General features: G+C 36.5%; 1 long non-coding RNA gene across 1 annotated transcript; it reads right to left on the reverse strand.

The window, feature by feature from the left end:
- Positions 1–1,633: 1,633 nt before the first annotated feature.
- LOC309385631 lies at positions 1,634–12,815 on the reverse strand. Its single transcript, XR_014174266.1, has 3 exons — positions 12,611–12,815; positions 9,094–9,171; positions 1,634–1,756 (listed from the first exon to the last, which is right to left on the reverse strand). It is a non-coding gene; the product is annotated as an uncharacterized lncRNA (long non-coding RNA).
- Positions 12,816–13,903: the final 1,088 nt, after the last annotated feature.

Genomic DNA, 13,903 nt, shown 5'->3' on the forward strand with positions numbered 1-13,903 from the left:
CTCTGGGATTTTACCGGATCTCATATCTGACAAAGATGGCTCTGAGGCTGCGCTATGTTATCTCGGGCAAAGGAAAAACCTCCTACATATTTACTCACTGCGTTAAAAATGTCGGTACATGATACCAATCTGTGTTTTCTTATATATGAAACAAACTTTTAAAAAATGCTTCCTTCCCTATCTGATCCATCCATTTACATGCCAATCCCCAGCCACTGAAGTGAATGGCAATTAAAGAGAGGGATGATATGAAACTTCAGTGGTGAGATTCCTTCCCCTAGCCTAGAAGATTTAAGTGGTAACATATTTGAGTGTTTTAGTATTTCCCACCCACCTCCCTCAGGATTTTTAGAAATATTAGCTGACCTTAACTTAAACCATCTTGTGTTGTTTTCTTACAGATTTAGTGATGGATGTGTGGGTGATTCACCGCCCTGAATATAAATGGCATAGGACAACCTATCAATTTAAAAACTTCTTGTGTTCTGAATTCATAAAAACAGAGTGCATCATTTTAAATAAAGATAGGAACTCTTGTTCATAATTCATGATGCATCCAATAGATTGGTTCCACCCAAGCGAGGTTCTTGTGCTCCCTTCCCCATTTTTAAAGGATATAAATTCCACTGTATCATTCTACAAGGCATGTTTGAAAATCCTTCAGATTCTAAAGTAGGGATTCACTGGATAACGTGAAGGGACAGCCAATTGGGAATCAGAAATGGTGCATGGAACATGGAACTCACTGACTCCTTGAATATTGGCCATTATCTTCAGTTGCATAATGTATAAGGATATATATTAATATGTACAGATAAAAGTATATGCATAGTTTTCCCCCCATGCCATCACTCTGCTAAACAACTAATTCCCACAACACTATCAAACTATTTAGTAAGACTGTATTAATATTATTCTTCTCATCTTTCCTATTATCTATCTCCTTTTCTACTTATGACTATAACTTTTTTGCTTGTATCTTTACAATTTATATTATTTTATTTAGTTTTCTAGTATGATTTATGTTGATTCTATCACTGTGTTATATTATTTTATGAAGAATGTATTTTTATGATGACTATTATCATGATTTATCACTTAAAGCTTTTATGTACAATGAGAGTTTATGTACCAAAGACAAATTCCTTGTGTGTGCAATCACAATTGGCCAATAAAGAATCCTATTCTGATCTGTTCTGTTCTGTTCTAATGTAATATACCTAATGTGTATATACGCACATGTACACACAAACTAGGTTGGGTTCAATGCATTGCACCCAAACTGTGATAGTTTCTACTTGCTTTTAAATAATTCAACTAAAATATTTATTTCACACACCAAGCATACTTGCCAGTAAAAAAAAAGTCTATCCACATAAGATGTTCAATAACAAACAAGCAAAACCTCATTCTGGCATGAATGAAAATACTTTCTAAGTGGTTAGAGTTCCTAAAACAGAATCTACATGCCATAAACAGAACTATTCCCACGAAATTGTTTGCACATGTCCTTCGCCTGCTCTTTCCCCTCGGTACCAGCTTTGCTGCCAACATCTTACTTAGTAGCATTTTCTTATGTTTTTATCGATGATTTAAATGTATCACGACACGTCTTTAAACAATAGCAGGAAACCCCACTTATTACTTTAATTATAAAATTATATTATAAAATTATATCCATATTTTGCAGTTGGCAATCTTTCTTCAACACAAGCCGTCCATCCCAGTTCCTCTTTTGTTGACTTCGGTGCTTCCTCTATGTAATAGATATAAAAACAAGTGGTTTAGAAAGCAGAGACTAGATCATGTTGAAAGAAACCAAGCTCAAAAATGCAATCATTCTGCTATGATACATGTCATGAAAATTAATAACACACTTTGGAGAATAGGTGGAAATTTTGGGTTTTGGAAGAAAGTATGTGTGTTCGCAATGATGTAAATATAGTTGTCCATGGTGGGTTTAAGTGTTTGACTTTCTGATTCAGCTGCTTAGAATATTTCTCTGAACCCTAATACGTGCATTTGCACTCAGATCTTTTAAAACTTAGAAAATGATTGTTAATTCTTCAATCCTATATTATTAAAAATTAGAAAAGAGCTTCCCAAATCTGCCTGATCAGATGGAAAGTCTGATTTTCTTCCAATAATAGAGATTAACATGATGACAGAGAGGAGAGGGAGGGGAGGGAGGGAGGGGGAGAGAGAGAGAGAGAGAGAGAGAGAGAGAGAGAGAGAGAGAGAGAGAGAGAGAGAGAGAGAGAGAGAGTGAGTTGATTTGCATGGTGAGATTTATGTTGCTAAAATAAGATTTTGCCCTATTCCTAGCCACTAACTGCCATCCTAAATAATGAGAACTGTTTTTAATCCAGGAAAACATTCATCCTTTGGTTACTTTCAAGTGGAAAGGGAGTGCCAAACTAGGAAACAACTTTTGGAAATGTTTGTACTGAGCACAGAAATGTTCACTAGAGTATCATAGAAAACATAGGGCATGCAGACTCCAAATCATTTATATTTCTCCTTGATAAAATGCATTGGCTTGCTCCTATGTACTTAAAGGCAGAGTTTTCTCAGTAAAATTAAACTGCAATTAGCATATTAAAATTGGAATTACAACAAAATAAACGAATTAGAATATGAAAATATTTGCTTAATTGGGGACTGTAATGCAATAGCGGACAAAAAAATGGACTATGAAAGCAAAAAGAAAAACAAAACAAAAAAATATGCTACCCAAATCCTTTTTTGAAATGGCAATCAAATATAAATTACACGATATTTGGAGAGAAAGGCACAAAACAAGAAAGCAATATACTTTTTATTCGAACCCCCATCAGTCACTATCAAGAATTGACATGGCTTGGATTTCATCTGGACTATGCAATCAAGTAGATGAAATTGAAATAGAAGCAAATGAGTGGGCAGATCATAATCCAATAAAATTAAGATGGAAAGGTCAAAGAAGAAGAAAAAGATGGATGATGAATTCAAGCATTATAAATGATACAGAATACACTCAAATGCTGGAGAAAGAACTAAAACAATTTTTTAGAATAAATAAAAGAGAAGATACCTCAATTCAAAATCTCTGGGACACTATGAAAGCATACATAAGAGGCCTTACAATTGCCTATATGGCGAGGAAAACTAGAAAACAAAAAAAGCAACAAGAATATATGCAAAAGGAACTTATGGAAGCTGAAGATGAACTCCAGAAAGACCCAAAGAATAAAAGTAAAAAAGAAAAAAAAGAGATAATCAAACATAAGCTCAACCTAATAAATCAAAAGGAATTAGCGCAGAAAATTAAAGCGGCCAGACAAAACTATTTTGAACAAGCCAACAAACCTGGACGATGGCTGGCATACAGACTGAAGAATGAAAGAGAAAAAAGGATGATATAGCAATTGAAAGACGAGGAGGAAAGAATTCAATATAAAGCAGAAGAAAAGAAGAAAATTATTCATAAATACTTCACAAAATTATACACACAAGACAGTATGGAGGAAAATAAAATAAAGCATTATTTAAACACAGCAAAGATAACACCAATCTCAAAAGAGCAAAGGGAGGCGATAAACAGGCCAATAACGTTAGCTGAAGTGGAATCAGTTCTGAAAAACCAGAAAAGTAATAAAACACCAGGACCAGATGGAATACCGGTGGAGCTATACAAATATAATAAAATAATACTGGAAGAGTTAGGGGTGGATATGTTTAATGAAATCTTAGGAAAAGCCAAGATACTGGAAACATGGACAGAAGCAATAATATTGCTAATCCCAAAAGAAGAAACCAGCCTACAAGAAATTCAAAACTACAGGCCAATTTCATTACTAAATTCTGACTATAAAATATTTGCAGCAATTATGGCAGGAAGAATCAAACAGGTTTTAAATGAACGAATACACCCAGACCAAAATGGATTTCTACCCCACAGACACATTAGAAATAATACGAGAATCATCCTAGACATAATAGAGTACTATGAGGCGCACCCAGAAAAACAAATGGTACTTTTCCTTGACGCACAAAAAGCATTTGACAATGTAATTTGGAAATTTATAATAACAGTATTGGATGAGATGAAATTCGGTGAAAAATTTATAAAAATGATAGAAGGATTTTATAATAACCAGACAGCCAAAGTTCTGATGAATGGAGAATTAACAGAGAAGATCGAAATAAAAAAGGGAGTCAGACAGGGATGCCCCCTCTCTCCTTTGCTGTTCATATTGACTTTGGAAATTTTATTAAATGAAATTCGGAAAGACCAGGGAATAAAAGGTTTAAGACTCAAAAATGAAGAATATAAGGCCCAAGCCTATCCCGATGACTTAGTATTTGTACTAGAGGACCCATTAGATTCCAGTCAGAAATTAATTCAAAAATTAGAAGAATATGGCGAAGTGGCAGGATTAAAGATCAATAAAAACAAAACAAAAATGATAACCAAAAACATGACAAAAAGAGGAACTGGAAACAATAACCAATATGCAAATAGCTAAGAAAGTGAAATACCTGGGGATCTGGGTGTCGGCAAAATGTTCCACAATTAAAGATGATAACTATAACAAATTAGTGATACAAATAAAGAAAGACTTAGAAAATTGGAAAAATATTCAACTATCACTCATGGGACGCATAGCGACAATCAAAACGAATATTTTACCAAGAATCTTATTCCTATTGCAAGCCGCACCTATTAACCCAGGTAAAAAAATTATTTAAAGAATTAAATAACATAACCACTAGGTTTATTTGGCAGGGACGAAAAGCGAGGATCAAACTAAAGTCACTGCAAGACAGCAAAGAGAGGGGAGGTTTAGCATTACCAAATTGGGATTTATACGCACTGGCAGTATCAATAACATGGGTGAAGGATTGGATAGAGCTAAAGAATAAAAGAATTTTGACCTTGGAAGGCCATGATTTGCAAGCAGGCTGGCACACTTTCCTATGGGATGATAAAAATAAAACCCACAAATACTTTCAAAAACACTTAATTAGAAGAGCGTTATTGCAAAAATGGCTCAAAATAAAAAAAAATCCATTACGTGAAAATCCCGAATTGGCTATCACTGACAGAAAGGACGACCCACCCAAATTTTATAGATTGGAACAAAATGCTAAGATATAGAGACTTAATTGATAGACAGGGAAACTTAAAAACAATTGAAGAATTGGCAGAACAGAACATGAAAGTGGACTGGTTAACCTACCTGCAAATCAAAACCAAATACAATAATGATACCAAATTATATGACATTGAAACAGAATCACACAAATTGGATAAAATCATTCAAAGCCCAGATAGAAAAATGATAGGGAGAATATATAAATTTCTCCTGAAATATAAAATGGAAGAAGAAATTGTGAAAGAACAAATGATAAAATGGGCACAGAACTTTGGACACAATATTGAATTAGATAAATGGGAAAAATTTTGGGGAACAAACTTAAAAATGACACTCTCAGTCGCATATAAGGAAAACCAGTATAAAATGTTTTATAGATGGCACCTGGCACCAACAAGGTTAGCCAAAATATCGTCAAATGCATCCCCAAAATGTTGAAAATGTGAATCGATACACGGAATGTATTACCACTTATGGTGGACCTGTGAGGAGGCTAAAAAGTTTTGGAAAAAGATTAAAAACTGGCTATAGGCAATAATGGGAGTTAAAATAGAATGGAAACCGAAAATCTTCTTATTAGGATTACTACCTGCAAAATACAAAAAAGAAACCCAGTATTTAATACTGCATATAATAACAGCGGCAAGGATTGCCTATGCCCAGAAATGGAAAAACAAGCTAACTCCAAGTGAAGATGAAATAATAAGAAAGGTGATGGACTGTGCTGAAATGGACAAACTAACTAAAGAAATCCAGGGAAAAGAAGAATCAGAATTCTATCAGATATGGGATAAATGGTATAGATAGATGGAGGAAAGAAATAAGAATACTAGGCGATAAATAAGTAGAATGTGGTAGCTCTTACAGATTGTTGTCGGTTTTAAAATGTTTATTCGTTGGATAATATAAATATGAACGATTCTAGATAAAAGTACTTTCAAACAAATACAGTTAAAGGAGAATGTTGGTATATTGACGGTATAAAGATTTTTGATTTAAAATGTACAATTCAATTTGAATGAAATATAAAGAATGATTGTAGTAATGCACGGAATTTAATTGTAACCAATCGACATGCTTGCTGGAAGATGTATTGAAGAGTGTTTTGTTGGTGTGTTTTCTGTCTAATTAAAACAATAAAATTTAAAAAAATAAAAAAATTGGAATTACACTGTGTGCATAATCCTTCTATCCAGTACACAAGGAAGCAGATTTCTGTGTACAGATCACCTTCTGAATGACATCCCTATCATCTTTGTGCATAAAAGAATACAATGAGGGGACTCAATGTATGTTGTAATGCAGGAGTTGACAACTTTTCAGAAGCAATTTACTAGTATAGCATTTGACTGCCAGTTTACTAGTATATCATTTGGAATTTTAATAAACCCAAAGCTCTGTGTTTGTGTGTATTTTTTTTTGTCTCTAATAAACTATAGTTGTCATTTTGAGTCCTAGTGATACAGATAGATAAGTTTGATGCTGGACAGAATGGTGTTATGCATCCATCTCTCCCCACCAAACAAGTTATGTCCACTTCAATCAGCATATGCAGTTATGGGTATCATGTTACCCCAGGCAACCACAGCAGGTGGCATCAACTCTCCAAATCTGATGGATCTCTGAAAAGCTAAACAGGCCTGATGTTTGGATGGGAAACCACTAGCAAATCTTAGGGTTGTGGACCAGACTGGAAAGCCCAAAACAATGCCCCCCCCCCACAAAAAAAAGAAGGGTTATGCTAAATTATTTCCATAATGTTGCTAAAAAAATGTATCCCGTCATCAGTCATCAGAAATATAACTCTGTTAGCCTTTTGAAAGGCCCTCAAAACCTGGCAATTTTTCTGAGCCTGGAGTGCTGAATGTGTCAAGGGGCCTGTTTTCTGGCTTTATTGCTAACTAGCCAAGTATGTTGGCTGCTGTGTATATTTATTTTGGATGTTTTTCTTGTTTTTTTTTAAGTGTTTTAATATTTAAATTGTAATATTTTTTTTAATTGTAAACCACCCAGAGATTAATAGAGATGGGCAACTATAGAAATGGATGGATGGATGGATGGATGGATGGATGGATGGATGGATGGATGGATAGATGGATGGATGGATGGATGGATGGATGGATGGATGGCTGTAAAACTTCCTGCACCCATTCACCAAAATTCTTTTTTTTTAAATATCCATCTATCTAGTGCCTTCTAATGTCCAATTTACAAAATCATCTTTTCTGTTCCATTTGCCAGTTTTACCTAAGTATAAACATTTTCCACAAGAAAGGGTTCTTTCAATTAGCTACGGTCTTAAATTAAGTTCCATCTGAGCCTTAATCAGTTTAAAATTAGCCAACATTAATCATCTTTTTGCTGTACATTAAATATTGTTACAATCCTTTAAACTTGTAATTAAACTTTATAATAAAACAATTGAAGAAAAGCTCATCTGGTGATTTCAATAGGAGTTGTCAATCTAAATGTTCTTAATTTTAAAAAAAACTAAATCCAAAGTGATTAAGAGGTGAATCTTAGTCAAACCTAGATTTCATATAGATAACATTAGCAGCTGTAAGCAAGATGAAATCCCACGTTTCCCAGCCAACCACAAAAACTCAGTTCCTGCTGTGTGCTCACACAAAAATATAATAGCTGTCTAGAGTATATATGGGTGATCTTGTGATTTCCCCTTACTCTGGAGAGATTTTGGTAGCCTGAATCCTGCATTTGAGCATTATTTTTGGATTCAGTGTTTTTTGTCTAGGGATGTCAGTTTGCCGTGGTGATTTACCAAAAGCCTGGCTACTGCGAAATGTACCTTATGATATCATGTCATCACATATTCTGGTCTTTTGTACCTGTGTCCTGATGCTGGATGCCAATATATAAGTCACAGGATTTGCATCTTGCACTGATGACACATATTTTATCATCTGCCTGTGTTTAACCCACTGCAGTTGCTTGTCTTTTTACAAGATGTGACGCACACACCCATACACACAGGTTCTTCAGTTCTGAGTTCTAGGACAAGACCCCTGCCAAATAGTCCTCTTTCCTGTTCTCCTTGCTAATACAGAGCTATGTAATTGGTCTTGGCCTGCTCTTCCCTTCCAGCCTACGATTGTGGTCCTAGGCAAGGATGCTCAGATTAAAATATACCAGCTGGAAATTTAAATATATCTAGTCTAGTTTGCAAAGTGAAAGTTCACTTTAGAAACACACACAGTTTGCCCGAGAGCCTAATTTTAAACCAGATTTAACTTTATGTTGGTTGCTTCCAACTGAAGCCTAATGGAGAGAAACCTTGGTTTACAAATGGTAAAGGAAACGTACCCTTTGATGAAAGCCTATTATGTTTATTTCGGTGGTCTATTTATTTGGTTATTTTATCACTTTATAGCCTGCCTAACTCAAAAAAAAAAAACTCTGAGAAGGTCAATGAATGAAAACAACACTCAAGAGTGAGCCAGGTAATAAAAGAATGTATTACAAACAAAAATGACAATCTAAAAAAATTAAAGATTCTCAAGATCCATCTCAACCTCTGTAAGATTTGCCAGGGAAGTCATTTTACCTGAAGACAGGTTAGGAACAAGACACAACTGCCTATCTTCTTCCTCATTCAAATAAATTGAATAAATAATAATAAGAAACACTGGGAGGGATTAAAGCTATTCTTCCCTTCAGCAAACAGACTAATAGAAGACGTGCCAAATACTTTTCTTTTCCCAGAGTGCAAATGCTTCATTGAATGAAAGGTTATTCTTCCCTTTAGACCACCTGTTGTATAGCTGGCAACGGTTGGAAAGAAATGGGATTGAGCGTCTCAGTAATTGCTTTTCTTCTATAACTGCCGAAAGCATTCGCAATTGGCATGAGCAAAAAGCTGGTGAGCAGACAACATTCTCCTCTCTGCTGCTTTTTCAGGTTTCCAAGAACACTTATTTCTTCATATTTCTATACTCACCACAATGTCAAGACCTCCAATAGTTCACAAAAGTCAAAGCAAAGGATACTACAGATGAGATAAAACAAAGCGCAAGTGCTGTAAAAAAAATAAGACTAGGTCACTTTTAATATCAAGTAGTGCCAACTCATTTAGTCAAGCAACCTCAAAAGGCTTCAAACTCCTTCTTAACAATACCTCCATATTGACTGCCTTCTAAAGTGAAGTCAGAACAGTTGCTGATTTGACCAGCATCCTATTCCACAAAGTGGTGGTCACCATCTTCACCAGAGCCCCATTAATCTCACCTCATTTGGAGTGGAAACCCATATTTCTACCCAGGACAAACATCTATGAGAGTCATTTCTGCCTAGAGAAGTTTGAGTAGTTAGGCTCTTTTTAATAAAGTTTCATGGGTATCCATTTTGCGTGAAGATGCTGTGGAATAGGCGGTCTGTTCCCTTTTTGGGGGGGTGTTTTGGGTTGCTGCAATGTATTTGTGTTCACTCTGAATAATGTTCTTACACAGCTCTTCTTGCGGGATATTGGTCTGTTATCTTAATAGTAGAGCATTCAGTTATTATGGGTAGTTTTACATAGATTTGCTGCCATTTTCTCTGCTGATCTCTTCACCTATAATGGTTTGGCACATATTTCCCATCATATTCTGCGCCACCAGAGCTCTGCTGGTGTAGTGGTTAGAATGCAGTATTGTGGGCAAACTCTATTCACTGCCAGGAGTTTTATCTTGACCAGTCATGGTTGACTTAGCATTCCATCCTTCCGAGGTGAGTAAAATGAGGACCCAGATTGTTGGGGGCAATATGCTGACTCTGTAAATAGCTTAGAGAGTGCTGTAAAGCAGTAGGAAGTGGTATATACATCTAAGTGCTATTGCAATCTTGCTCTTTCCATCACAACTAAAATTCACTCACCTCCCATATCATTTTTCTCATCAACCTAAATGAGCAGACATCTTGCATCCAATTGCTAACAACAGTTTCCCAAAAAATCATCATTCCCCTGACATCATCTCCCCCATGCCTTTCACTTCACCCAACACTTAGAAAATGTCCTTCCCCTGTCCTTGCGAAGCTGTATTTTTTATTTAAATTGAATTTAATAATTTATTTAAAAGAAATGTTTAATACATCTGTATTTTATAAACTCAAACACACACACACACACCTCAAAGCAATCAATCCAGAGTTCTCCCTTAAGGCAAAATAACCTGGCTTAAATTATTCTATTTTAGACACATTGTGTGAAGTCACAGCTCTCTGGAAAAGAGATGAAAGGATGGTCAGTGGCAAGATGGACTGAGTTACAATGGGGATGAGTACATAGTTGGGAGGCCTAAAAGACCAAGTTAAGGACAAAGAGATAGACATTTTTTTTATCCCATCTTTTATTATTTTTATAAATAACTCAAGGTGGTGAGCATATATAATACTCCTTTGCCCTCCTATTTTTCCCATAACAACAATCATAATGGAGAAAATCTATGTCATCTCTGGGACCAACACAGACTAATGGCACATAATCAATATTCATACTAGAAAAAATATATTACTTCATATTTTGTAACAGTAAACAAGTGTCTTAACATTAAAGGAACTGGTGAGAAATAAAGGAGTGACAAAACTGACATTTACTGCAAAATTTATTCTAAACCTATGTTTCCTTTGAAATGGTTATTATTGCCCATATCAAAATAACAACAATTTAACCCAATGAATGTCTGCTGCTAAGGGTGCCAGAACTTACAATGTTTGTGTAACACTTCTGTAGCAAACTCTCTTCAGGAAGAAGAATAAACCAGAAAGAACATAAACCAGAAGAAAACTTTTTGTGGTTCTCTAAAGTGTAAATCTTTGGCATCAGCTCTTGAACGAGATCAATAAAGTCTGAAGTAACCATTTGTTTCTGCCCTCTGAGTAACTGAATGAATCAATTTGTTGTAAATGTTTAAATAACTTATCTTATTGATACAAGTTAGCTAAGTTCAAGAAGTTACCGTATGTGTTGAGAATGTGGGACTAAACTCTGCGGACTAGAAATACTACCACTTTCTTCATTGATTCATCCTTTATCCACTTAACAACAATGTGTATATGCAAATGTGTCTTTAGAATAAATTTAGTCACCTTAAATTCAGTAGAATCTGCTTAGGCATGTTCAGCTGTGAGTGAACACTGAGTCATGAAGTTGTAGGAAGTGCATGAGTGAGTCTTCCATTTCCCCCAAATCTGCTAACAAAATTGTACTTTTGGCTTAAATTACTGGCCACTCAAAGACAATCTTGACTGTTGGTGTAGATAGAGCGACATCTACTGATCATAATAAGCCACACACTTCTCTTTTTCCAGCCAGTCCCAATATAGCATCCAGTAGATATACTCAACTAATTCCTCTCTAGCCTGGGGATGATGGAAATTGAAATCCAAATTTTTCAGGTAGCCTCTCTTTGGTTTATTGTTTCTTCCATTTCCCTACAACCACTTCCAGGGTGTAAAATCATTCCCATTTGAGGGTAAATGTTAAGGATGGTACTTTCCTAAATTCATCAAAGGGATTTCGAAAAGGATTTGCATCTATAATTAATAATTGCCTCATGAATAGTATTAGTATTATTCTCAAGTCTTTGTTGTAGTGACTAAAGAATTGGCCTTTTTATTCAGGGTTATTGAGGCTGAATAGATTGATTCTCTGGAAAGAAGCCTATGAATCACAGTAATAAACCTCAGTTGTTGTTGTTGTTTTTCCATGCAGTCTATGTCAACCCTCCCAAACTTCAACCCCCCATGGCTTCAGCCAACATGGTCAAAGGCAAATTTAGGGTACGGCCCTTAAACTAGCAATCTGATCACCATTCTGACTCTTCCTCTCCCAGAACTCTTTCCTCAATTTTAGCTGGCCCATATAAAATCCAAATATATCATTCTATTTAGCTTTATAAAGTGGTTCCTTTGTTTGTTTTTTCATTCTCTTCTCTACGGAGAAGCAAACTAAGGACATTGAAGGAACAAAAATTATAAGTTTCACCTGTTTGGGATAACGTGACTGTTCTCCTACCTGGGCTTTCAACAGCTGCTCCACCTCACTCAATTTTCCTTCACTTTCCCCCCCCCCCCCATTGAAAAAAATAACCAGGAATTAGCCTTTGAATTCCCAAAAGTATATGGAAGCATAACTTTGTTTTGGTTTAAGCTTGTTCCCTAGATTTAGGCTTCTACAATATCTGCCAAAGGACACTGTGTGACTGAACTACGACTCCCAGCATCCCTCACCACTGTCCAAGCTGGATACCTTCGCTGAGGCTGTAATTCAGCCACACAAGAAGGTCCCGTCCCGGCCCCCTCCCCGAGTTCCTCACCCCTGTACTATGAGATTTGAAAAGAAGCCTGCCAGTGAAAAGGCAAGGCCTCGCTGCCACTCCCAGGGAAGCAAAATCATGAGAAAAGACCTTTAGACAGAGAAAGTGAAGTTCCTTGCTTGAGCAAAGCAAGCTGCCAGAGAGTCTGGCAGCTCTACAAACCTTGGGCAGAAAATTCACACAGTGGCAGCTTCTGGCTGCTTCTCACAACTTCTTGTCTGGCTCTTTCTTGCAGAGCCTAGCCACCATGGCTGCTTTGTTTGGATCCTTCGCAGGCTAGCCTTCTAACTTCAGGCTCGGCAAGCTCCTGCTTGTAGCTCCTCAGGGAAGACTTTGGAATGATGCCCCTTGCTTGCTAGCAGGCACGTCTCCCTGAAGTTGTCACCAATAAACAAGGCACATTCTGGGACTCATCCAACTGGGTGAAAATAAACAAGAGGGGAATGAATAGGCTTAACGTGTGTGTGTGTGTGTGTGTGTGTGTGTGTGTGTGTGTGTGTGTGTGTGTGTTCAGAACACACACACACACACACATGTTCAGAAGCAGTGTGAAAATGTACTACATCTATGTTCACTCAGGGTTTTAGTTATTTGTGCTGTGTTTTCCTGGCCTGGGACTACTAAAACTCTTTTGAAAGTTTTGTTAAAGTTTTCAACATGCTTAATTAGAACTTCACTAAACTATTATACTGTGCAATTATTTGGAACTCCCTATGTTTAATTAATTGTATCCTGACTTGATTTGAATCTAATCATAAAAAGTAGGGCAGAAATTATATAATAAATAAAATGTATTTCCTTAAAGAAATGTGCAGTCCTGATTCCCTAGAGAGTATAATGCTCACTATGATTTATCTGTAGTTAGTAGCACCTGGCCAACCTTGTCTGGGCTCAAAGCTAATTAGTCAGGTCTGAATAGGGTTACAATGGGAGACCTCTACAAAATCCCAAGGTTGTGTTTGCTCCGGTTTCTCTCTCTCCTTCTCTTCAACCTATTTAGGACCCACCATGGACAAACTGAACAATGCCTTTAAATTACAATGTCTGGCTCTCCCCAATTTAGGTATCCTCCAGATGTGTGGAATTCAACTGCCCAAATTCCCTGGCCTAAGAATACTGGCTGTTGGTTGACATATTTGGAAGATTCTGAGCCAGGGAAAGCTCTGTTAGTTTTCCAGGAGAGTCTTAGCCTTAACCCTCCTGAGATATTAGTCCCATGTTGTTCACTGGGGCTTACATTTTAGTAAGTGTTCGAGCCTTAAGAGTCCGAATATGTCAGGCATGTCCAAAGCGCAGCCCGGGGGGCCAAATGTGGCCCTTTTTCAAATTTCAAGAAGCCCACAGCCTCTTCTCCCCACTGGAGTTATTTGTTTAGTCTTTCATAAAATACTGTTTTTTTCGAAGTATAAAGATGCATCTTTTTCCCCTCAAAAAAGAGGCTAAAAATCTGGGTGC

This window comes from Natrix helvetica, assembly GCF_964273705.1.
Source record: "Natrix helvetica genome assembly, chromosome: 2".
In the NCBI taxonomy this organism is placed as follows: domain Eukaryota; kingdom Metazoa; phylum Chordata; class Lepidosauria; order Squamata; family Natricidae; genus Natrix; species Natrix helvetica.